The sequence below is a fragment of the Panthera pardus genome, unplaced genomic scaffold (genome assembly GCF_024362965.1).
Source record: "Panthera pardus isolate Hobbes unplaced genomic scaffold, ASM2436296v1 HiC_scaffold_13, whole genome shotgun sequence".
In the NCBI taxonomy this organism is placed as follows: Eukaryota; Metazoa; Chordata; class Mammalia; order Carnivora; family Felidae; genus Panthera; species Panthera pardus.
In genome coordinates this window covers 17,199,461-17,223,873 of record NW_026526688.1, presented here as the reverse complement: position 1 = coordinate 17,223,873, position 24,413 = coordinate 17,199,461, and the positions used below count along the sequence as shown (strand labels likewise).

At 38.1% G+C, this 24,413-nt stretch overlaps 1 protein-coding gene across 1 annotated transcript in view; it reads right to left on the bottom strand.

Moving 5' to 3' along the window:
* TLR3 (toll like receptor 3) overlaps positions 1 to 24,413 on the bottom strand; it is a 65,384-nt gene that overhangs the window by 18,161 nt on the left and 22,810 nt on the right. The window contains exons 2-3 of the mRNA XM_019422203.2: positions 8,126 to 8,358; positions 6,440 to 6,549 (exon numbers count right to left, since the gene is read on the bottom strand). The gene's annotated coding sequence lies outside the window, so the exon portion shown is untranslated. The remainder of the gene's footprint in view (positions 1 to 6,439; positions 6,550 to 8,125; positions 8,359 to 24,413) is intronic.

Below are 24,413 nucleotides of genomic sequence, written 5' to 3'. Positions count from 1 at the left end.
AGGTTATTTACCCAAAGAATACAAAAATACTGATTTGAAGGGGCACATACACCTCAATGTTTATAGCAGCACTATCAACAAAACCGAAGTATGGAAAGTGTCCATCAACTGATGAATGGATAAAGAAGAAGTGATATATTTGTGTGTGTGTGTATATGTATATATATATATATATATACACACACACACACATACATACAGATACATACACACACAATGGAATATTACTCAGCCATCAAAAAGAACAAAATCTTGCAATTTGCAATGACATGGATGGAGCTAAATTGTATCATGCTAAGTGAAATAAGTCAGTCAGAGAAAGACAAATACCATATGACTTCACTCATATATGGAATTTAAGAAATAAAAAGATGAACATAGGGGAAAGAAAAAAAAGAGAGAGGGGAGCAAACCATAAGAGTGACTCTTAACTGTAGAGAATAAACTGAGGGTTGATGGAGGGGAGGTGGGTGGGGAGGTGGGCTAAATCAGTGGGTATTAAGGACAGCACTTGTGATGAGCACTGGGTGTGATATGTAAGGGAGGAATCACTAAATTCTACTACTGAAACTAATATTATACTATCTATTAACTAACCAGAATTTAAATAAAAACTTGAAACAAAAAAAATAACTTAAAAGTTTTAATAAAAATATTTTATATGCTGTATCAAAATTACTTAGGAAACACTGCATAAAATATTTTGATTTTGTTATGTAAAACTTTGTAAGTCTTATAAATGAAATGTAATCATGTTTGATATTTTAAATGGGTGATTTGAGAATACTTTAGTAACAATCACAGCAGCAGACATAGAGGTGAAAGGCAGTAAGATTTTCATTTACAGAATCTTTGCCTAAATAGAGTTTTTAAGGAACTAAAATTGCTGATGAATAAAACATGGATGCAGTTGAGCACAATGAGGTGAGTGCAGAAGAATCTTTGAGGCAACATGAAATCTTCTACCGTCTACTAAATCAGTTCTTCAGGCTTATGCCTCGTAGAGTTGCTGTTTATTCGGACTGTTACTTTCTTGAAGTTTATAATTTCCACCATTTTATTCTTGTTGAAAGAAGAACTATATGTGATTTCATCTCTATAATACTAAGATCATTTAGCTTCTTAATCATACTCTTGGTTAAATGGCCAGTTTGGAGGCATATGTCGAACACCTGCTCTTTGGTTATCACTGTAGAATCATTCCACCATGTTCCTGGGTTAATGCCACTATCTTACGGATTTCAGTATCTTCTTTCTTGAAATATTCTTGTTCTGACTAGAGTCTCTCCTCGAGTGGCTCTTCCCCCTCTTTCCCCAGAATATTTATCAGGGGCTATCATGCAAGTTCTTGAACATCTGTTTTTGTTCTTTTGTCATATGATTTTGACAGGTAGGCTATCTGAGGTTCAAAATACTTTTAATGAAGAATCATGAAGGCATTACCCCACTGTCCTCTAATATGCATTGTTCCTAAAAAGAAATCATGCCCATATGGTTTTCTTTCCTTTCTATGAAAGGCACTTTTATCTTACTCCTCTTTTTCTTTTTGGAAGTATCTTTTCTTTCTTCTTGGTAATGTAAAATTTCACAGGTATATTTCATGCTAAATCCTGCCTCTAAAATGTACCTGTACACTCTAAGGCATTTTCAATCTGAAGACTCATGTCTATGTTTTCAGATTTCTTTTTTCTATTATTACTTGGGTCATTGCCACTTCTCCTTTCCCTGTGTTCTCTCCTTTGGAACCACTTTTAGGGAGACATGGGTCCTTGTATGTGATCATCTTTGTATTTAAATTTATATTCCACCTTTTTATCTCTTTAGTCTATACTTCCAGATAGAAGCTCAGCTTTTTGCATCAGGATTTGTATTATATATACTTTTTTAACTTTAGCAATTATATTTTAAATGCATACAGAAGAGTACACAAATCGTGAATGTACAGCTTGTTAAATTTTCACACGTCAGTGCATTCACCACTCCGATCGCCACTCTGCTCAGGAAACACAGCACTATGAGCCCCTCAGAAATCTCCCTCATGCTCCCGCCCAGTCACCACCTCCTCCTTCCCAAAGACAAGCACTTCACGATTTCATACACAAAAAAGATTCAGTTGACCTGCTTTTGTATTGCATGTTAGTGGAACTGTGCATTATGTATCATTTTATGTCTTTTCTTTTTTTTTTTTTTTCACTCCATAGGAGATCTGCATCTTGTCCTATAGCAGCATTTGCTAACTTCCATTCACAAAGAACATGGCTGTCTCACAGTTAAGTTCTTCCAGCATTTCTAATGAAAAATCCTAAACAAGAGCACAATTCACAGAATTTTAGTGACCACTCTTGTATTACCATATATCTACCCATCTACCCATCATCAGTTCACTTCAACATCAGTACCTCTCCCTCTAAAGAGTATGTATTGCTGCCTTCAACTCAGGATTTGTTAATAGATTTTCTTCTGATATAAAATTTGCATACGATGAAGTGCACAAATCTTTAGTGCACATTCTCTGATTTCTGACGCACGTATACGCCTGTGCAACCCAAACCCTAAAGAGTCTCCCCTCCCTTTCCCAATTGATGGCAATCCTCACCTCCCAGAGTCCATCACAGCTCTGACTGTTTTCTACGGTGATGTTGTATGATTTATAGCTTCCTATCAATGGGATCATAGTCAGTCTTTACTTAAACAACGCTTCTTTTACTCAAATGGTATTTTTGAAGTTCATCCATGTTGCACGTGGTGGGAGTTTTGTTTTGTAAATTTTTGTTTTAACCGAATGAGATTCCACTGTATGAATATATCATATTTTATCCATGCCCATATTATTAGGCACATGGATTGTGTGCAGTTTTTCACTATAGTAGAATGAAGTTACTAGGAACCTCTCTGGACATGTTTTTACGGACATATACACTTGATTTCCTTGAGGTAATTACCTATGATTGGAATTATTGGGTATTTAAAAGAAACTGTCAGATCTTTTAGCAAAGTTTGTACCATTTTACACTCCCACCAACACCTTTACCAACAATTGGTACCGTGCTCTTATTTTTCAGTCATTCCGGTGAGTGTGCAGTAATTTCTCATTATGGTTTTAATTTGCATCTCCTGACTGACTGATGTTTAACAATTTTTTAGGTGCTTATTGTCCATTTGTATATCTTCCCTCGTATACTCAAAGATTTCACTCATTTTTTAATTAGGTTGTTTCTTATTTATTGCTGCATTATAGGACCTTTTTATACACATAGATATCAACCCATTGTCAGATTTATATTTTGTGAATGTTTTCTCCCATTTTGTGGGTCACCTGCTCATTTTCTTAGTGAATGATAGCTTGATAGTTATGATAAAGCCTCATTTATCAGTTTTTTAATGACTGCTTTCTGAGTCCTGTCTGAGAAAATTTGCCTCCTCCCCAAGTCATTATTATTTTTTTTAAAGATGAATGGTTTCAGGTGTCAGGTAAGGGTCTCTGATCGCTCTTTAATAAACTTTTGCGTCTGATGGGAAGGAAGAGTCTAGGTTCATTTTTTTTCAGTTGCACATCCAGTTTGTCAGACTTTTTTTTTTTTTTTTTTTTTTTTTAAATACTTCCCTTTTCCCACTGGCTTGCTTCGGCACCTTTCTTAAAAACCAAATAAGTGTGGGCGGGTTTAAGCGTGGTCTATATCTGGGCTCTCTACTCTCTGACGCTGAATATTTGTTGATTCTTAGGCCAACACCACATTGTTTCGATTATTGTAAGGTTTTATTGTAAACCTTGAAGTCAGAAGTGTAAATCCTCCTGTTTGATATTCTTTTCCTAGATTGCTTTTTCCATGCCGTGGTTGATGGGAATTATCTGAAATCATTTTACTTATTTTTTAATTAATTATTCCACCTGACTAGAATGTAAAGCTGTAATAGCAGAGGACATGGTTGTTTTTACTCTGTACTGCTTTGCCGTGTCTAGAAAAATGACAGGAACATAGCAAATACTGAATAAATAGATGTTGAACGGATAGCTTCCCCTGGGCAGTTAATCAGCCACGAAAACCTCCTTTATCTCCATAAACAGCCACAACTTTATTTCGGTAGGATACGTATCTAATGTGGTATTCTCTGGTATGGTCATTTACCCAGTTTCATTTTCAGATATTTAAAAAAAAAACAAATACATCTTCAACGTATGGAGACGGATCAACAAAAAAAGCTATTTAAATAATTTAGGTTTTCCATGGGATCTAAAAGTCATGTCACAAGAAGAATTCCAGACAAGTTTTAGAGAATAAAATCATTTTAGATGATTAACTGCAGGAAAACAGAACTAACGTATTTATAATTGTTCTGATAGGCTTTTAAAAATAGTGGTTTTATTTTTATTTTAATCTAGTCCTCAGAAACAGAAAAAAATCAGCTTCTATTAATTATGTCGTGGCCTTTATAATACTGGCACTTTCTAATACACTATTGTTACAGCTGCACACAATTTTTATATTTATAGGCTATGAGGAATATTGCAGCCCAGGCCAGCCCCTTACCAAATTGCTCTGGTACATGAAGAATGTGGGGTTGGGAATGATACATTCTGGAAATCAGGGACTAACTCCCCATACCCCACATCTCTGGGGTTCTCCCAAACCTCCTTCCCTGTACCATAAGCACTTCTACCTATATTTACCAACACACACACATACAGTCCCTGCAGTATACTCTCCTCTTTGTCTGGGTGACATTTATCTCTTCTGGAAGGGCTGTAGATAGACATCAGAATTACTGAAAAGGACTAATCCCTTTGCGAAGAAGATCCCCGAAGGACTGAAAGACATTCCCAGATCTGAAAATACATTTGTCACATGGAAAAAGGCTCACCAAATGATAGGCAGGATGAGTGAAAAAGGAAAATCCACAGAGAGAATCTTAGACAACTTCAGAAACAAGAAAAACAATCTTAAAACCTTCAAAGGAGGGGTGCCTGGGTGGCTCAGTCGGTTAGGCGTCCGACTTCAGCTCAGGTCATGGTCTCCCGGTCTGTGGGTTCGAGCCCCAGGTCAGGCTCTGTGCTGACAGCTCGGAGCCTGGAGCCTGCTTCAGATTCTGTGTCTCCCCCTCTCTCTGCCCCTCCCCTGCTCACGCTCTGTCTTTCTCTGTCTCTCAATAATAAATAAACATTAAGAAAAAATTAAAAAAAAAAACCTTCAAAGGAGAACATATGATCAATTACTTTCAAAAGAAAAAGATCCTGAGTGATAGAGAACTTTTCATTAGCAACATCAGCCACCAGAAAACAATAGTGATAAGCTTTCAAAATAATCAAGGGAAATACCTTTGAACTGACAATTTCACTTCCAGCCAAACAACTGAAGATAAGGGGGAAAGCTATTTTGAGATATGCAACGATTCTATAAGTTTATGCCTGTGCAACCTATATTGAAAAAGTTACTCTGGAGTTTGCTTCAGTAAAACAAACCGAAATACAGTTAGAGGATGAGACCCCAGTGAAAACCAAATTGCCACTGAGTGAGACATAACAGAAGCCAAGAAAGCTAAAAGGAGGAAAAACAGGCACTCAGCGGGCCTAGCAATTTTACAAAGGTCTTTCAGGATGCACAGAATTCTATGCCTCCTTCCAAGTGAGAGGCAATATTGCATCATGATTAAGGCGCGGAATCGGCAGCCGGGCTACTTAGAGCTAACCGCTGTTTAGTTTGGCTTTTACGGCTTGGTTTGTAAACCTCACAGTATTTTTTTTTCCTGAATGTGTATAGAGATACACCTAAATGCAGACACACGCACCAACTCCCAATCTACTGTGAAATTAGGAGGCAACTTCCTGAAACCAGGACTGCCCCAGGCGGACTGGAATTTCATCTGACTCACCTGCATTTCCTAGTGTCAATTACTGACCTTCCTATCCACCGAAAAGCCTTTCTACTTTCTCACCTTCTGCCACTTTCCTTTACGAGGTTAAAGAAAGCCACTTTCGTATTGCTAAGGAACACCTGAAGTGTTTTCTCCTTTGCAAGCGTATTATCATAAAGTGCCAGCTCCTGTCTCTTCTCCAGCCAACGAGACTCAGAAAAGGAGAAAGCTCATTCAAGATCACAGAGCTCTGTAACTTTAACACAAAGATCAGATTTTTTTAAAAGACGGTTGCAAAATGAGTTCCATAGCTTTTCTAATGTGCTTTTCCACATTTTACAGAACTCCGCAAAGGAAAGGAAATTAACTACTGCATAAAATGTTTTATAATGTTAATTATAAATTCTTGCTATTACGTGTATTCGGAGTTAGGACACACTTCTCCCACACCTCTATCATCCCTTTTCTCCCATTCTCCTTCTTGATTCTGGCCAGATCAAAGAAAGACCAAAGAATGCTAAAACCAATGGGCATTCCAGATCTGCCCAACATGAGAGATTCTACCCCAGTAAGAATTTTAAAGAAATACCTTCATGTACTCTGATAACAGCTGACTGTTCCTTTTTTTCATTAGTCCAAATCCAGTCGTTTTCACCAGGGAAGCATGGTACATTTCCTGCTGCAATCCTGAAAGTGAAACTAAAAAAAAAAAAAAAAAAAAAGGCAAGCTTCTTATACTTCGTGGATTCTAAGAAGGCCAGGAGGAAAAAAGCACATTATCAGCAAGAGAAATTTTAAACTGCTTCTTAAAAATGTCTTGCTTTTCTTCTTCAGGTATGGTTCCTTAGGTTTCACTAAATGAGTCACAGATTTAGCAACGGAGAAGTTGAAAAAGCAGCACCTCCCTACTCGGTGTGGGCAGGGCTAGTACTCTAGAGGTTAACAGATCCCTGAGAGTGAATTCCTCTCTTTTTTTTCCCCCCCAAAACCTGATGCAAAACTGTCGTCAGAATCTAGTAGAGTGTGGTCAGAGTGACAGAAAAAAACCACAATCCCTAATCAAAGCTAAGTAATTTCACTTCTCTTATCTTCTTAGCAAGCCTGGAAGATAAGTAATGCAGAAATTAACATCTTGGTCAAAGAAGACACCTAGTTTATAGCAGAAGTGCCGGCTGTGGTAAAGCCGAAGGCCAGTCCTAACACATGCTGCTGCAGTTTCTAGAGTGAGAGCCTATTAGGGAGCACACAGATGTGCTCAGAGAAGTCCAGATTCATCAGTTAGCTCTCAGTCAACTTCACTGACTCCCGGTTGTTGAAGGAATGTGCTTGTCAGAAAAAGGATGCATTTTTCACCATTGATGTAATATGATATCATTAGCTACGCTTTTATGTAATAAAACACTTAGAAGGAACTGTAGAGATCACCTAATTCAATCCCCTTTGTTGGAGACATCAGGCAACCTAGCCAGGTGAGGGATATACCATGAGTTACCATAATGCTTCTTTATTCAAACAAACATGGCAATAAACACGCCTGGAACAGTTGAAATAGGTCGCTAGCTCGACTTGATGGCAGAATTGAGAGCAAGAAATGGGTTTGCATTGTGATGCAAAATGCCCTCCCTTGGGCCTCAATCTTGGTGGGACCACCTTGTATTCACTGGGCTCATGGTCACGCTTGTCTCATTTTTCACCTGTCCTATGTATAATACCATAAAAAAATTGTCTTGGGTAAACGATAGTCCCCCATGTCTACCCATTGGGATATGTAGTAAAACATGACTAAGAGTACTCAAGAGGTTTCTTCTCTGTGAGCTCCTTGAAGCAGAACAGGGTATGTTCTTGGTATTATAACTCTCCAGTCACTCTTCTATGGTAGGCTGGTACTTTGGCTTCCAATGAACCAGGCTCCTCATCTGTATTCAGACCTTTGCATTGTCTTTTCCCACAAAGACTCTGGGCTAGGCCACATGACTAGTATTGGCCAATAGGATATTTACATTTTTTTTTCTTTTTAATGTTTATTTTTTGAGAGAGAGACAGAGTGAGAGCGGGGGAGGAGCAGATAGAGAAGGAAACACAGAATCTGAAGCAGGCTCCAGGCTCTGAGCTATCAGCAGAGAGCCTGATGCGGGACTCGAACTCACAAACTGTGAGATCGTGACCTGAGCTGAAGTCGGATGCTTAACCGACTGAGCCATGACATGCCCCAATAGGATATTATTAAGCATAAAGTGAGCCAAGACTTGATAAGCATTTGCACATTGGCACTTACCCTCTTCCTTTCAGAACTCAGCGGCTGTGTGGTTAGAAGCCCAACCAAGCCTTCTGCAAAGGCAACATGGAGGAGAACTGGGAATCTGGCCAACGACTCCACTGAGCACCCAGAAGACAGCCAGCAAATTGTTGTCCTTATGAGTCACTCCATATTGGGAGTGGATCTTTCAATCCCAGTTGAGTCGCATGGACGAGATGCCACATGGAGCAGAGATGAATTGTCCCCAAGTTCTGCCCAAAATGAAGAAGAGTAAACAAATAAATGACTGTTGTTGTTTTAACCCCCCACCCCCAAATTGGAGTGGTATGTTGTGTATCGTTAGGGACACGAAACACGTTCCCTCTACAATCTGACACCCCTACCCATTATGCTTTATGACTCGTTGCACATAAGAGGTTTTCCATAATGTTAGTTGAACCAATGAATAGCTTTTTCCAAATACTTTTTACGGATCGTCTCATAATGCAACAATCACCTTGGGCTGATTGTTCACATCCAAATGTTAATAGGTCCTCAATTCTTGAACTTCTGAATACATCACGGGGCAATTTCTTTCCACTATACGTTCCTTAATTATGCATGAACTTATTTAGCTATTACGGTGGTAGGTGCTACAGTGACAAAGCTCATTTTCCCCTTTTTAAGAGTATTCAATCAAAGTTGTTTATGACCTATATCCATAAATGTAAACGAATAAGTCCAGTATTTACCAGTCTTTTGTAGTATTATAGACAAGCCAATCAATCCCAGAAAAAGAATTCTCGAAGTCAGTCTTTTAAATTTACTAAATTCTTACTGATTTTACGAAAATTTATGAATGTTATAGTTTCCTCCTCCATCTCAAGTGACTGCTTTTTTTTTTTTTTTTTTTTTTTTTTTTAGGTAGGCTTCATGCCCAGCAGAGAGTCTAGTGCAGGGCTTGAACTCATGACCCTGAGATCAAGAACTGAGCTGAAATCAAGAGTTGGACGCTTAACCAGCTGAGCCACCCAGGCCCTCCTGAGTGAGTACTTTTTTATGAGAATTGAATAAGATAGTAAATGCAACGAGTTTCAGAATCTGGCAGTTATAAGTAGAAAATAATTAGTAATTTACTGTTTACATATTTATGGAATTACAGACCCTCTGTCCTCTGCCTGCTTTTAATGATAATTGTTAATAAATTCGTCATTGTTTTTAAAGGACAATTACAGTCTTTTTTAATCCTAGGAAAATCATTTTTTTTTTTGATGACTGAAGACAATGTATAATCATTAGGAAGTCTATTTGCTTAATCGTAAGATTTGTAGAGGAGGGCTGGATTATGGTTTTCATCATCATCCACATCTATAAAACTAGACTACTGAAGGCTATATGAGACAGTGTTTATAATTTCCCATATAAATTAATTTAAACACGAAGACTGCATCCTTGTAACTTCTAACATATTAGAGAGTTGAAATTGTGGGGAAAACAGCCTAGTGAACAGACAGGTTAATATTAGACAAAATAATTATGCTTTTGCCTGATTCTATGCCCAAATAGAGAATGGATTGTTGAGGAATAGTTAAACTTGGGTCAGCACTGAATATCCAATTTCTAGGGAGCTGCTGAGTATTTAAAAGAGTCAACATCAAGCACAGGTTTAATTTAGAATGGCTCTTTAGAATTTCTGCAATAAATTGGACTAACCAATCTTCCTTGTGTTAGCAGGAAGCCAAAGTAAGGCTATACACTTTCATCATTAAAACTTATGGATTCAGGAGCGCCTGGGTGGCTCAGTCGGTTAAGCGGCTGGCTTTGGCTCATGTCACGATCTCACAGCTTGTGAGTTAGAGCCCCGCGTGGGGCCCTGTGCTGACAGCTCAGAGCCTGGAGCCTGAATCGGATTCTGTGTCTCCCCGTCTCTGTCTGCCCCTCCCCCGCTTACACTGTCTCTCTCTCTCTCTCAAAAATTAAATAAACATTAAAAACAACTATGGGTTTGTAATGTGATGATTGTATTATGAACCTAGATGGAGTTAATTAAGTGTGCCTCAGAGCATTAGACAGGCAGGCATTTTCAATCGTGCTCACTGGTCTCACTGTATAGCCACCATTCAGAAAAGACATGATCCTCCTCTGAACCGTATGAAATTCTAGCAGGCATTTCCTTCTCTTTTTTTTTTCTTTCTCTAAACTAAAGGTACAGTTCCTCTTACCAGTGTCATTTCCATTTCTGCTCATTGACTTCAGCTGGTTTAAACTGAACTCATCCAGAAAACAAATTCAGCAAGAATTTTAACAAGAGAGGAAATAACACTATGTCCTTCCCCCCTACTCTCTCATCTACTGAGCAGAATTAGAAACTTGAACTTCTCTTTTTTTTAATGTTTATTTATTTTTGAGAGAGAGAGAGAGAGAGAGAGAGAGAGCAACAGAGCATGAGCAGGGGAGGGGCAGAGAGAGACAGAGACACAGAATCTGAAGCAGGCTACAGGCTTTGAGCTGTCAGCACAGAGCCCACCTGACGTGGGGCTCCAACTCATGGGACTTGAACTTGTGAACCACAAGATCATGACCTGAGCCAAAGTCTGATGCTTAACAGACTGAGCCACTAGGCGCTCCTGAACTTCCCTTCTGAAACAGAAATCAACATATGACACATGGAGCTTCTGGTTTAACCTAAACTTACTTATCTACTTATTTATTTAGTAATTTTAAGGTAGTTGAAGTGGTGATATCTTCTAGTCTCTTATAAATCTGTGAAGTGCATTAGTCTCACTCTCCTTAATTGACAATTGCATGAGATGAGTAAGGGCTCTTTGAATCCTATGCCTTGAACTTAATATTCACTAAAATAACAATTTCACTATCATTCTATGCTTTAGACATTAAAAATTTGAATAAGCTGATGTCCACTGGGCATCCAAGGAATGGAGTCCTACATGGCAGACAAAACCATTAAATAATGACCGTTAACACAAGGGAGTTCAAAGTATCAAAAGCAACTAATAATTTAACATAATCATATTGAATTGGTCATTGGTGAGAACTAATGCTTATGTAGCTGATCTCCATTTTATAATGCAAATTTTGAATCAACAGAGAAAATTCAAGAGAGAGCCCAGAGTTGGAGAGGCTAGGTTTTTTATCACATTTCTTGATGTCCACCTAAGAGGAAGCTTTATATGTTTCATTAGATGGTTTATAATAAGAATATGAGAACTGGTCCTTAAAAAGTGGGAAGTAAAAGTGGAAGAAAGGTGGAACAGGTGAAAGTTTTCTATGATAAAGATAATGGAGCTAAAATACATAAACCGAACAAAGTTCAGAAAGCTCCACTATACAGTTTACAGCCTGTATAGAATGCCAGTCTTATTCTTTATTTAGAAATAAGCCAATATTCAGGGCGCCTGGGTGGCTCAGTCGGTTGAGCATCCGACTTCGGCTCAGGTCATGACCTCGCGGTCTGTGAGTTCGAGCCCCGCCGTCGGGCTCTGTGCTTGACAGCCCGGAGCCTGGAGCCTGCTTCTGATTCTGTGTCTCCCTCACTCTCTGCCCCTCCCCCGCTCATGCTCTGTGTCTCTGTCAAAAATAAAAATAAACATTAAAAAAAAAAATAAAAAACAAGAAGCCAATATTAGAGTTGAATATACAATTTAACATCATCAAATGAAATAGTAACATTTCTTTTTCTTTAAATTACCTGTTAATGTTGTTCCAAATTGCTACTTGGTTTTCATATTTTTATAATTGATTTGTTTTAAGTTTATTTATATTTATTTTGAGAGGGAGAGAGAGAACGTAAGCACGTGGGGGAGAGGCAGAGAGAGAGAGAGGGAGAGAATCGCAAACAGGCTCTGTGCTGCAGCATGAAGTCTCATGCAGGGCTCCATTTCATGAACCATGAGATCATGACCTGAGCTGAAATTCCGAGTCAAGATGCTTAATGACTGAACCACCTGGGCGCTCCTTTTTAATTGATTTTTCAGAGCTTTTTGGGATATTAGAGAAATTAGCTTTCATCTAAATGTATCACAAATTTTTTGCCTGATATATTGTTTGCTCTTAATTTCTCAAAGTGATTGTTTTAACTACACAAAAGTTCCTCAAGGGTGTGATGTCAGCAAAATGTCAGACTAGAAAGTTTCAATCCCTTATTCCAAGGAAACATCAAAAATCGAGAAACTGGCTGAACTAACCTTTTAGTCACTGTGGAAAACACCCAAAGATCTACAGTAATCAAGTGAATTACCAGTCAAGAAAAATTTACCTTAAAAAATGATAGGAAATTTCATGGAAATTTTACTCACCATTTCCTTACTCCCTCCTGGCTCAGTACAGTCTTCATCTAGAATATGCAGCAACTAAATTCCCAGTTGCCGATTAAATTTATTGATAACGTTCTACTCTTTCTGGGGGCTTCCTAAAGGACTGGTTGTCTCATCGAACTTGTTCTCAGGCTGGGGAAAATCAGCAGTCACTGTTTATGAAAGCTTCAGAAAAAATACATATACACAGGCACCCGATGCAAAAGATCACAGGTGGGCACATATAACAGACCATCTAAATCCCTGGATTGAAGCCAGAATGAGACTCTTTGGGACAGTAAGACATTCAAAAACAGTCACGTATGTGGAGTGAGAGTACCACACACAAGCCCAGGTAAGAGGCATTCTCAGAAAAGACCTGAATTGACCTTAAGCTTTTATCTTGGGCTTATCCCTAAGCTCAGAACACACCTGGTCAAGGAGTGAAGCACTACCCCAGCACAGAAAAGGTTTGTAAGGACTGGAGAGGTAGCTGTTTTTTCAAATGCCCAATTTTCAAATAAAAGTCACACGGCATACAAAGAAACAAGAAAACATGGCCCATTGAAAGGAACAATGTAAATATCCAGACACTCTCTTTGAGAAGGCACGGATGTTGGATTTACCAGGAAAGAACTTTAAGCCAGCTTTCTTAAATATGCTCAAAGAGCCAAAGGAAGGGGAGGAAAGATGGTGGCAGAGTAGGAGGATCCCAGGCTTGTCTCATCCCATCAACACAACTAGATAATTATCAAATGATCCTAAATACCCCAGAAATAGACCTGAAGACTGACAGAACAAATTCCACAATTAAAGGGAGAGAAGAGGCCACAGTGAAGAAGGTAGGAAGTGCAGAGATGCAGTTTAATGGACAAACAGATCATGGATGCTGCATAAGGGAGGGAGCCACAGTCACAGAGAAGGGCAAGAGAGGAGCACACAGGGGAACACATAAGAAGAACATTTCTCCAAAGCTCCTGGCTTGGAACATGAGAGTGGCTGAATTTCATGAGTTTTTGCAATCAGTGGAGCTTAAAGCCTGGAGTTTTAAAGGTCAGTGGGTTTGGCTGGGATAGAGTCCTGAGAGCACTAGACTGCTACTGGAAAGAAGGCAAGCAAACAACCTGGGGGCAGATGGTGTGGAAACAGCAAACTGAGAAACACCTGAGGCACACAGTGACGTGATTCTTAGCTTTTGTAGGACTGATTCCCTGAGACGCAGTGTTCACGGAGACTTCTCCCTAGGAACAAAGGGGCTGACTAGTGCCATTTCTCTCCCCCACCCTTCAGCATAAATACAGAGCCACATAGCAGAAGCAGCTCAGTGCCAACACTAGCTATCTAACTTGGGTTAAGCAGACCCTCTATGCTCTGGTGGAACTGCCCTTCTCAGTCAAGCTTGCCTCCGTCCAAGTGCAGTGGGCCCCTCCCCCAGAAGACCAACACAAACCCTTACCCACGCCGAGTCTCACAACCAGAGAGTTCTGCAGGGCCTCGGTTCTGGTGGAATTGGTTTCAGGTCTCATTTCACAAGCAGACCAGAGCACACCTAATTAAAACTTGCCACATTCAGGCCAGGGACCAAATGCTGCCCACAGCAGGCAAGGAGAGCCTCAGTAGATGACTTGCCTGATGGATAGAGCAGTCAGAACACACGAGCAGAGTACACACAGAACACGAAGGAGACAATTCTTGAAGCGCCAGGCCCTGGGCACCACATGACTTCTTCATAAGGCCATTACTTTCAGGAGCAAGAAACACAACCAGGTTTTCCAACACAGAGAAGAAGGCAGAGAAGGCAGAGACTTAGATAAAATGCCAAACAGGAATTTATCCTAAATGAAAGAACAAGATATGGCCACAGCCAGAGATAAAAGCAAAACAGATATGAGTAACATGCCTGATGGAGAATTTAAAGCAACAATCATAAGGATACTCACTGGACTTGAGAAGAGAATAGAAGACATAAGGGATGCCCTTATGAAAGAGATAAAATAGTTAAAAAAGAATCAAAATGGAGGCGCCTGGGTAGCTCAGTTGGATAAGCGCCTGACTTTAGCTAAGGCCATGGTCTCATGGTTCATGAGTTCGAGCCCCACATTGGGCTCTGTGTGACAGCTCAGAGCAGACAGTGAATGTCTGCTTCACATTCTGTGTTTCCCTCTCTCTCATGCTCTGTCTCTTTCTCAAAAAATAAAGATTAAAAGAATCAGAATGAAGAATGCAATAAATGAGATTAGAAATAGTCTTGATATGATGAAAAGCAAGCTGGAAGAAGCAGAAGAATGAATTACTGATACAGAAGACAAAATAATGGAAAATAATGAAGCTAAGCAAAAGAGAAAGAATAAGGGAACAAAAAAAATAGATTTAAGGAACTCAGTGACTCCATCAAATGTGATAACAATTGTATCACAGGAGTTTCAGCAGACGAAGAGAGAAAAGGGGGCAGAAAATATATTTCAAGGCAGAAACCTCCCTAATCTGACGAAGGAAACACATCCAGATTCAGGGGGCACAGAGAACTCCCATCAAAATCAGCAAAAGCAGGCTAACAGCAAGACATATTGTAATTAAAATTGCAAAATATAGTGATAGAGAAAAAAACTTAAAAGCGTGAGACAAAAAAGTCCTTACCATACAAGGGAAAACCCATAGGGCTAGCTGCAGATTTCTCAACAGAAACTTGGAAAGCCAGAAGGGAGTGGCATGATATATTCAAAGTGCTGAGTGAGAAAAACTGGCAACAAAGAATACTCTATCCAGGAAGGCTATCATTGAGAATAGAAAGAGAGACAAAGAGTTTCCCAGAGAAACAAACAACTAAAGGAGATCGTGACCACTAGGCAGCCCTGCAAGAAATAATAAATGAGACACTTTAAGTGCAAAGGAGAGACCAAAATCAATGAAGACAAGAAAGGATAAGAGAAAATCTCCAGAAACAAACCACAGAACAAGTAATAAAATGACAATAAACAATCTATCGATAATTACTTTGAATATATGGATCAAATGCTCCAATCAAAAGACACAGTGTGTCAGAATGGATAAGAAAATAAGACCCATCGATATGCTGCCTACAAAGGACTCATTTTAAGCCTAAAAATGCCTGCAGATTGAAAGTGAGGGTGTGCAGAAACATTTAGCATGCAAATGGATGTCCAAAGAAAGTTGGACAATATTTATATTGCAATATTTATATTGGGCAAACTAGATTGTAAAAAGAGACAAAGAAGGACATTATATAATCATAAAGAAGACTATCCAACCAGAGGATATAATTATTGTAAATATTTGTACACCCAACTTGGAAGTACCCAAATATATAAAACAATAGCCTAAAATAACAAATTGATAATAACACAATAGTAGTAGGGGACTTTAACACCCCACTTACATGAATGGATAGATCATCTAAACAAAACATCAACAAGGAAACAATGGCTTTGAATGACACACTGGGCCAGATGGATTTAATAGATATATTCAGAACATTCCATCCTAAAACAGCAGAATACACATTCTTTTCAGGTGAACATGGAACATTCTAGAGAATAGATCACATATTAGGTCACAAAACAGGCTTCAACAAATACAAAATTACTGAAGTCATACTATGCATCTTTTCTGACCACAACACTATAAAATTAGAAGTCAGCCATCAGAAAAAATTTGGAGACACCATAAATACAAATACATGAAGAATAACCAACATGCTACTAAATAAGAAATGGGTCAACCAGGAAATCAACGAAGAAATTTAAAAATACATGGAAACAAATGAAAATGAAAACACAAGAGTCCAAAACCTTTGGGATGCAGCAAAAATGGTCCTAAGAGGGACGTATAAAGCAAAATAGAACTACCTAAAGAAGAAAAATCTCAAATACACAATCTAACCTTACACCTAAAAGAACTAGAAGAAGAGCAAAAAATGAATCCCAAAGCCAGCAGAAGGAAGGAAATCATAAATATTAGAGCAGAAATAAATGATATAGAAACTAAAAAACAAAACAAAACAAAACAAAAACGATAGGACAGATCAATGAAACCTGGAGATGGTTCTTTGAAGAAAATAAAATAACTCATAAACCTCTAGCCAGACGTATCAAAAAGAAAATAGAAAGAACCCAAATAAATAAAATCACAAATCAGATAGGAGAAATAATAATTAACACCAAAGAAATACAAACAATTATAATAGAATATTACAAAAGGCTACATGCCAACAAATTGGACAAACTGGAAGAAATGGACAAATTCCTAGGTACATATAAACTACCAAAACTGAAACAGGAAGAAATGGAAAACTTGAACAGACCAATAACCAGCACAAGAAATTGAAAAAATAATCAAGAACCTCCCAACACACAAATGTCCAGGACCAGATGGCTTTACAGGTGAATTCTACCAAACATTTAAAGAAGAGTTAACACCAATCTTCTCAAACTATTACAAATAATAGAAGACGAAGAAAATTTTCCAAACCTATTCTATAAGGCCAGCATTTCTCTCATACCAAAACCAGATAAAGACTCCATTAATAAGAGAACTACAGGCCAATATCCCTCATGAGCATGATTCCAAAAATTCTCAATAAAATACTAGCAAACTGAATCCAACACTACATTAGAAAAAATCATTCACCATGATCAAACAGAATTTATTCCTGGGTTGCAAGGGTGGTTCAATACTCACAAATCAATCAACATGATACACCACATTAATGAGAAGAAAGGATAAGAACCATATCACCATTTCAATAGATGCAGAAAAATCCCTTGACAAAGTACAAAATCTGTTCTTGATGCAAACCCTCAACAAAGTAGGGATAGAGGATATAGGGAACATACTTCAACATCATAAAGTCCATATATGAAAATCCCACAGATAATATAATCCTCAATGGGGAAAAACTGAGAGCTTTCCCCCTAAGGTCAGGAACAAGACAGGGATGTCCACTCTCACCACTTTTATTCAACATAGTACTGGAAGTCCTATCCTCAGCAATCAGACAGCAAAAAGAAAGAAAAAGCATCCAGATAGGCAAGGAAGAAATTAAGTTTCCCTTACTTGCAGATGACAGGATACTATATGTAGGAAGAATCCACCAAAAAACTGCTAGCATTGATAAACAAATTCAGTAAAGTCGCAGCCTACAAAATCAATGTAAAGAAATCTGTTGTATTTCTATACACCAATAATGAAGCAGCAGAAATAGAAATGAAGGAATAAATCTCACTTACAACTTCCCCCAAAATAATAAGATAACTAGGACTAAACCTAACCAAAGAGGTGAAAGACCTGTACTCTAAAAACTATAAAACACTGATGAAAGAAACTGAAGATGACACAATTAAATAGAAAGACATTCCAAGCTCATGGATCGGAGGAACAAATATTGTTAAAATATCTATACTATCCAAAGCAAGCTACACATTTAATGCAATCCTTATCAAAACACCATCCACATTTTTCACAGAGCTAAAACAAAGAATCCTAAAATCTGTATGGAGCCACAAAACACCTCGAATACCCAAAGCAACCTTGAAAAAGAAAAACAAAGCTGGAGGCATCACAATTCTAGAATTCAAACTATATTACAAAGCAGTAGACATCAAGACAGTATGGTACTGGCATAAAAATAGACACATAGATCAATGGAACAGAATAGAAAACTCAGAAATGAACCCACCACTACATGGTCAATTAATCTTTCACAAAGCAGGAAAGAATATCCAATGGGAAAAAGACGGTCTCTTCAACAAACAGTGTTGGGAAAACATGATAGCAACATGCAGCAAAATGAAACTGGACCACTTCCTTACACCATAGGCAAAACTTAATTTAAAGCAGACTAAAGACCTAAATGTGAGACATGAAATCATAAAAATCCTAGAGGAGAACACAGGCAGTACCCTCTTTGACATCAGCCTTAGCAACTTCTTTCTAGATATCTCCAGAGGCAAGGGGAACAAAAACAAAAATAAACTATTGGGACTTCCTCAAAATAAACCTTCTACAGAGTGAAAGAAATAATTAACAAAACTAAAAGCCAACCTACGAAATGGGAGCAAATATTTGCAAATGTCATATCTGATAAAGGGTAAATATATAAAATATATAAAGAACTTATAAAACTCAATACCCAAAGGGGGCCTGGGTGGCTCAGTTGGTTAAGCATCTGACTTTGGCTCAGGTCATGATCTCACGGTTCGTGGGTTCGAACCCCGCACTGGGTTCTGTGCTGACAGCTCAGAGCCTGGAGCCTGTTTCAGATTCTGTGTCTCCCTCTCTCTGCTCCTCCCCTGTTCATGCTCTGCCTCTGTCTCTCTCAAAAATAAATAAACATTTTTTAAAAATTTTTAAAAACTCAACACGCAAAAAAAAATCCAATTAAAAGTGGGCAGAAGACACGGACATTTTCCCACCCAAAGAAGACATACAGATGGAAAACAGACACATGCAAAGTGATTCAACATCACTGATCATCAGGGAAATACAAATGAAAACTACAATGAGATATCACTTCACATGAGCTAAAATCAGTAACTCTAAAAACAACAGGTGCTGGCAAGGTTGTGGAGAAAGGGGAACCTTCTTACACTGTTGGTGGGAGTGCAAACTGGTGCAGCCACTCTGGAAAACATGTGGAATGTGCCGAAAAAGTTAAAAATAGAACTACCCTATGATCCAGCAATTGTACTACCAGGTATTTACCCAAAGATTACAAAAATACTAATTTGAAGGGATAAATACACTGCAATGTTTATAGCAGCATTATCTACAATAACCAAATGATGGAAACAGTCCAGCAGGCCATTGAATGACGAATGATGGTATATATGTATGTGTATACATATATATATATATATATATGTATATATATATATAAATTGGATATCGGAATATTACTCAGCCATAAAAAAAGAATTAAATCTTTCGATGACATGGATGGAGCTAGACAGTATTACGCTAAACGAAATAAGTTAGAGAAAGACAAATACCACATGATTTTACTCATGTGGAATTTACGAAACAAACAAATAAAGGGCAAAAAAAGAGAGACTCTTAACAATAGAGAACAAACTAATGTTTACCAGAAGGGAGGCGGTTGGGGGATGGGTAAAATAGGTGATGGGAATTAAGCAGTACAATTGCTATGAGCAGCAGGTGTTGTATGGAAGTGTTGAATCGCTATATTGTACAACTGAAAGTAATATTACACTGTATATTAAGTAACTGGGATTTAAATAAAAACTTTAAAAATAAATAAGTACATAATTCTGGAATCACAAAGAAAAAAAGGAGAGCTAAAGGAAAAGACAAAGAACTAAAAGAAATCAGGGAAATAAAAAATAAATAACATGAGAGAATTAAGAGAGAGAAACTGTAAAAGTTAACCAAACAGAAATTTTGAAACTGGAAAACACAACTGCCTGGAAACATTCACTAGAAGGATTCAACAGATTTGAGCAGGGAGAAGAATCAATGATTTTTTAAAAATTAGACAATTGAGGCAAAGAAGAAGTCAAACTTTCACTTTTCACAGATGACATGATACTCTACGTGGAAAACCCGAAAGACTCCACCAAAAGACTCCTAGAACTGATACATTAATTCAGCAAAGTTGCAGGGTACGAAATCAATGTATGAAGGAAATCGAAGGAGACACAAAGAAATGGAAAAACATTCCATGCTCATGGACTGTAAGAATAAAGATAGTTAAAATGTCAATACTACCCAAAGCAACCTACACATTCAATGCAATCCCAGTCAAAATTGCACCAGCATTCTTCTCAAAGCTAGAACAAACAATCCTAAAATTTGTATGGAACCACAAAAGACCCCAAATAGCCAAAGTAATATTGAAGAAGAAAACTAAAGTGAGAGGCATCACAATCCCAGGCTTTAGCCTTCACTACAAAGCTGTAATCATCAAGACAGTATGGTATTGGCACAAAAACAGACACATAGACCAATGGGATAGAATAGAGGACCCAGAATTGGACCCACAAGTGCATGGCCAACTAATTTTTGACAAAGCAGGAAAGAGCATCCACTGGGAAAAAGTCTCTTTAACAAATGGTGCTGGGAGAACTGGACAGCAACATGCAGAAGAATGAAACTAGACCACTTTCTTACACCACACACAAAAATAAACTCAAAATGGATCAAAGTCCTAAATGTGAAACTGGAAACCATCAAAACCTAGAGGAGAAAGCAGACAAAAACCTCTTTGACCTCAGCCGCAGTAATTTCTTACTTGACACATCCCCAAAGGCAAGGGAATTAAAAGTAAAAACGAACTATTGGGACCTCATAAAGATAAAAAGCTTCTGCATAGCAAAGGAAACAATCAACAAAACTAAAAGGCAACCAATGGAATGGGAAAATATATTTGCAAATGACATATGGGATAAAGGGCTAGGATCCAAAACCTATAAAGAACTCACCAAACTCCACACCTGAAAAACAAATAATCCAGTGAAGAAATGGGCAGAAGACATGAATAGACACTTTTCTAAGGAAGACATCCAGACGGTCAACAGACACATGAAAAGATGCTCAATGTCACTCCTCATCAGGGAAACACAAATCAAAACCACACTCAGATACTACCTCACACCAATCAGAGTGGCTAAAATGAACATATCAGGAGACTATAGATGCTGGCGAGGATGTGGAGAAATGGGATCCCTCTTGCACTGTTGGTGGGAATGCAAACTGGTGCAGCTGCTCTGGAAAACAGTGTGAAGTTTCCTCAAAAAATTAAAAATAGATCTACCCTATGACCCAGCAATAGCACTACCAGGAATTTACCCAAGGGATACAGAAATGCTGATGCACAGGGGCACGTGTACCCCAATGTTTATAGCATCACTTTCAACAAGAGCCAAATTATGGAAAGTGCCTAAATGTCCATCAACTGACGAATGGATAAAGAAGATGTGGTTTATATACACAATGGAATACTACTTGGCAATGAGAAAGAATGCAATCTGGCCATTTGTAGCAATGTGGATGGAACTGGAGAGTGTTACGCTAAGTGAAATAAGTCAGGCAGAGAAAGACAGATACCATATGTTTTCACTCATATGTGGAACCTGAGAAACTTAACAAAAGACCAGGGGGCAGGGGAAGCGGCGGCGGGGGGAAGTTACAGAGAGGGAAGGAGGCAAACCATAAGAGACTCTTAAATACAGAAAACAAACTGAGGGTGGATGGGGGGAGGGGAAAATGGGTGATGGGAATTGAGGAGGGCACTTGTTGGGATGAGCACTGGGTGTTGTATGTAAGCCAATTTGACAATAAATTATATTCATAAAAGAAAAAATAAGACAATTGAAATTGAATCTAAGGAGCAAAATAGAAAAAAATAATGAAACGTGAACAGAGCCTAAGGGATTTGTGGAACACTATAAAATAGAGCGGTATATGCATTACGGGAGATCCAGAAAGAGAAGAAAGTGAGATTGAGCTGAAATATTTAAACAATGGCCAAAATTTCCCCAAAGTCAATGAACTCCGTGAATGCACAAGTCCAAGAAGCTTAAGGAATACCAAGTAGGATAAACCGTAAGGTCCCATATTGAAACACATTAAAATCAAACTGTGGAAAGTCAAAGAGAAAATCATTAAAGCAGCAAGAGAGACATGACTTGTCATATATAAGTGATCCTCAATAAAAGTATCAGTGAAATTTCTAAGCAATAATTTTGGAGGGCAGAAGGCAGTGAGGCTGATACACAGTGCTGAAAAAATAAACAGGAAAGTGAGAATTCTATACTGGCCAACCTGTCTTTCAGAACTGAAGGAGATAGTAAAACATTCCCAGATAAATAAAAGCTAAGGAAATTCATTACCCCTAGACTTAGCCTACAAGAAATGCTAACACAAATCCTTCAGGTTGAAAGAAGAGGGCACTAGACAGTAGTTCAAAGATATATAAAGATCGAGATTTCCAAAGTGAAATACGCAGTTAATGTAAAAGCTAGTATTATAGTAATTATGGTTTGTCAAGTCACCTTTATTTTTCTTATTTTTGAAAACAAAAAGTTTATTTATTTATTTTCTTTTAGAAAGAGAGAGGGCGAGGGTCAGAAGGAAAGAGAGAGAATCCCCAGAAGGCTCCACGCTGTCAGCATGGAATTGCGAGGTCACGACCCGAGTCGAATTCAAGAGTTGGACGCTTAACTGACTGAGCCACCCAGATGCCCCTTCACTTTTATTTTTTAGAGAATTTAAAAGACAGAAGCATAAAATAATTATAAATCTATGTTAGTGAGTATATAATGTATAATCTGTGTCTATAACTTAAAGTGGCAGAGGCAGACTATAGTTTTTGTATGCAATTGAAGTTAAGTTAGTATCAATTCGATTGAAATTATTGTAACTTTACAATTGTATATGTAATATCCATGGAAATTATAAAGGATTTAACTATGAAATATACATAAAATGACAAGGGAGTCAAAAGTGTGTTACTGTAAAAATCAACCAAACACAAAAGAATGCAGTAATGGAGGAAATGAGGGACAAAAAAAGCTATAAGGCATACAGAAAACAACAAAATGGCAAAGGTAAGTCGTCCTTAACAGTAGTTACTTTATATATACATATATATACATATACACACACACACACATATATGTATATACATATACATACGAGAGAGAGAGCACACACAAGCAAGCGCACGTTGAGGAGGGGGCAGAGGGAGAAAGAGAGAGAACCCCAAGCAGGCTCCATTCTCAGCCTGACCCAGGGCTCCGTCTCACGACCCTAAGATCATGAGCTGAGCTAAAATCAAGAATCAGACACAAAAGTGACTGAGCGACCCAGGCACCCCAACAGTAGTTACTTTAAATGTATATATGCATTAAGTTCCTTGATCTAAAGGCATATGCTGGCAAATCAGATCAACAAAGAATATATGACTATATGCTAGCTTCAAGAAGTTCACTTTAAATCTAAAGACACAAATAACATGACAGTGAGAGGACAGAAAAAGATATTCCATATCAAGCGATAACCAAAAGAGCTGAATTGTCTTTAGTAGTATCAGACAGAATTGGTTTAAGTCAAAAACTGTTATGAGACAAAGAACAACATTATATGTTGATAAAAGTATCCACACACCCAAAATATAGGAATAATTATAAACATATATGCACCAAACATAAGAGCTTCAAAACATAAGAAGTGAACATTGACAGAGTTGAAGGGACAGATAAATGGTATACAATAACAGTTGGAGACTTCAGTACTCATTTCAATTATGGATAGAGCAACCAGAATGAAGATCAATAAGGAAATAGAGAACCTGAGCAACACTATGAACCAATTGGATCTAATGGACATATACAGACCACTCCACCCAACAAAAGCAGAATACATTTTTTAAGTGCACATGGAACCCTTTCCATGATAGACCATATGCTAGGCCACAAGGTAAATCTTAGTAAACTAAAAGAGACTGAAATCACACAAGATATCTTTTCTGATCACAACTGAACAAAACTAGCAATCAGTAATGAAAGGGAAACTGGGAATTTCACCCATATATGGAAATTCAACAACAAATTCCTAAAACGTCAATTGGTCAGATAAGAAATCACAAGGAAAATTAGAAAATAGCTCGAGACAGGGGTGCCTGAGTGGCTCAGTGGGTTAAGTGTCTTACTCTTGATTTCAGCTCAGGTCATGATCTCACAGTCGTGAGATTGAGCCCTTTGTCAGGCTCCATGCTGGGAGTAGAGCCTGCTTAAGATTCTCTCTCCCTCTTTCTCACTCTCTCCCTCAGCCCTTCCTCCATGTTCTCTCACTCTCTCTCTCTCTCTCTCTCTCAAAAAAAAAATGTCTTGAGACAAATGAAAATGAAAACATAATATACTAAAACTTACGGGATGTGGCAAAAGTAGTGCTAGGCAAATTTATAGCTGTCAACACACAGTAAAGAAGAAGAAAGTTTTCAAATCAAAATCTAACTGTATACCTTAAGGAACCAGAAA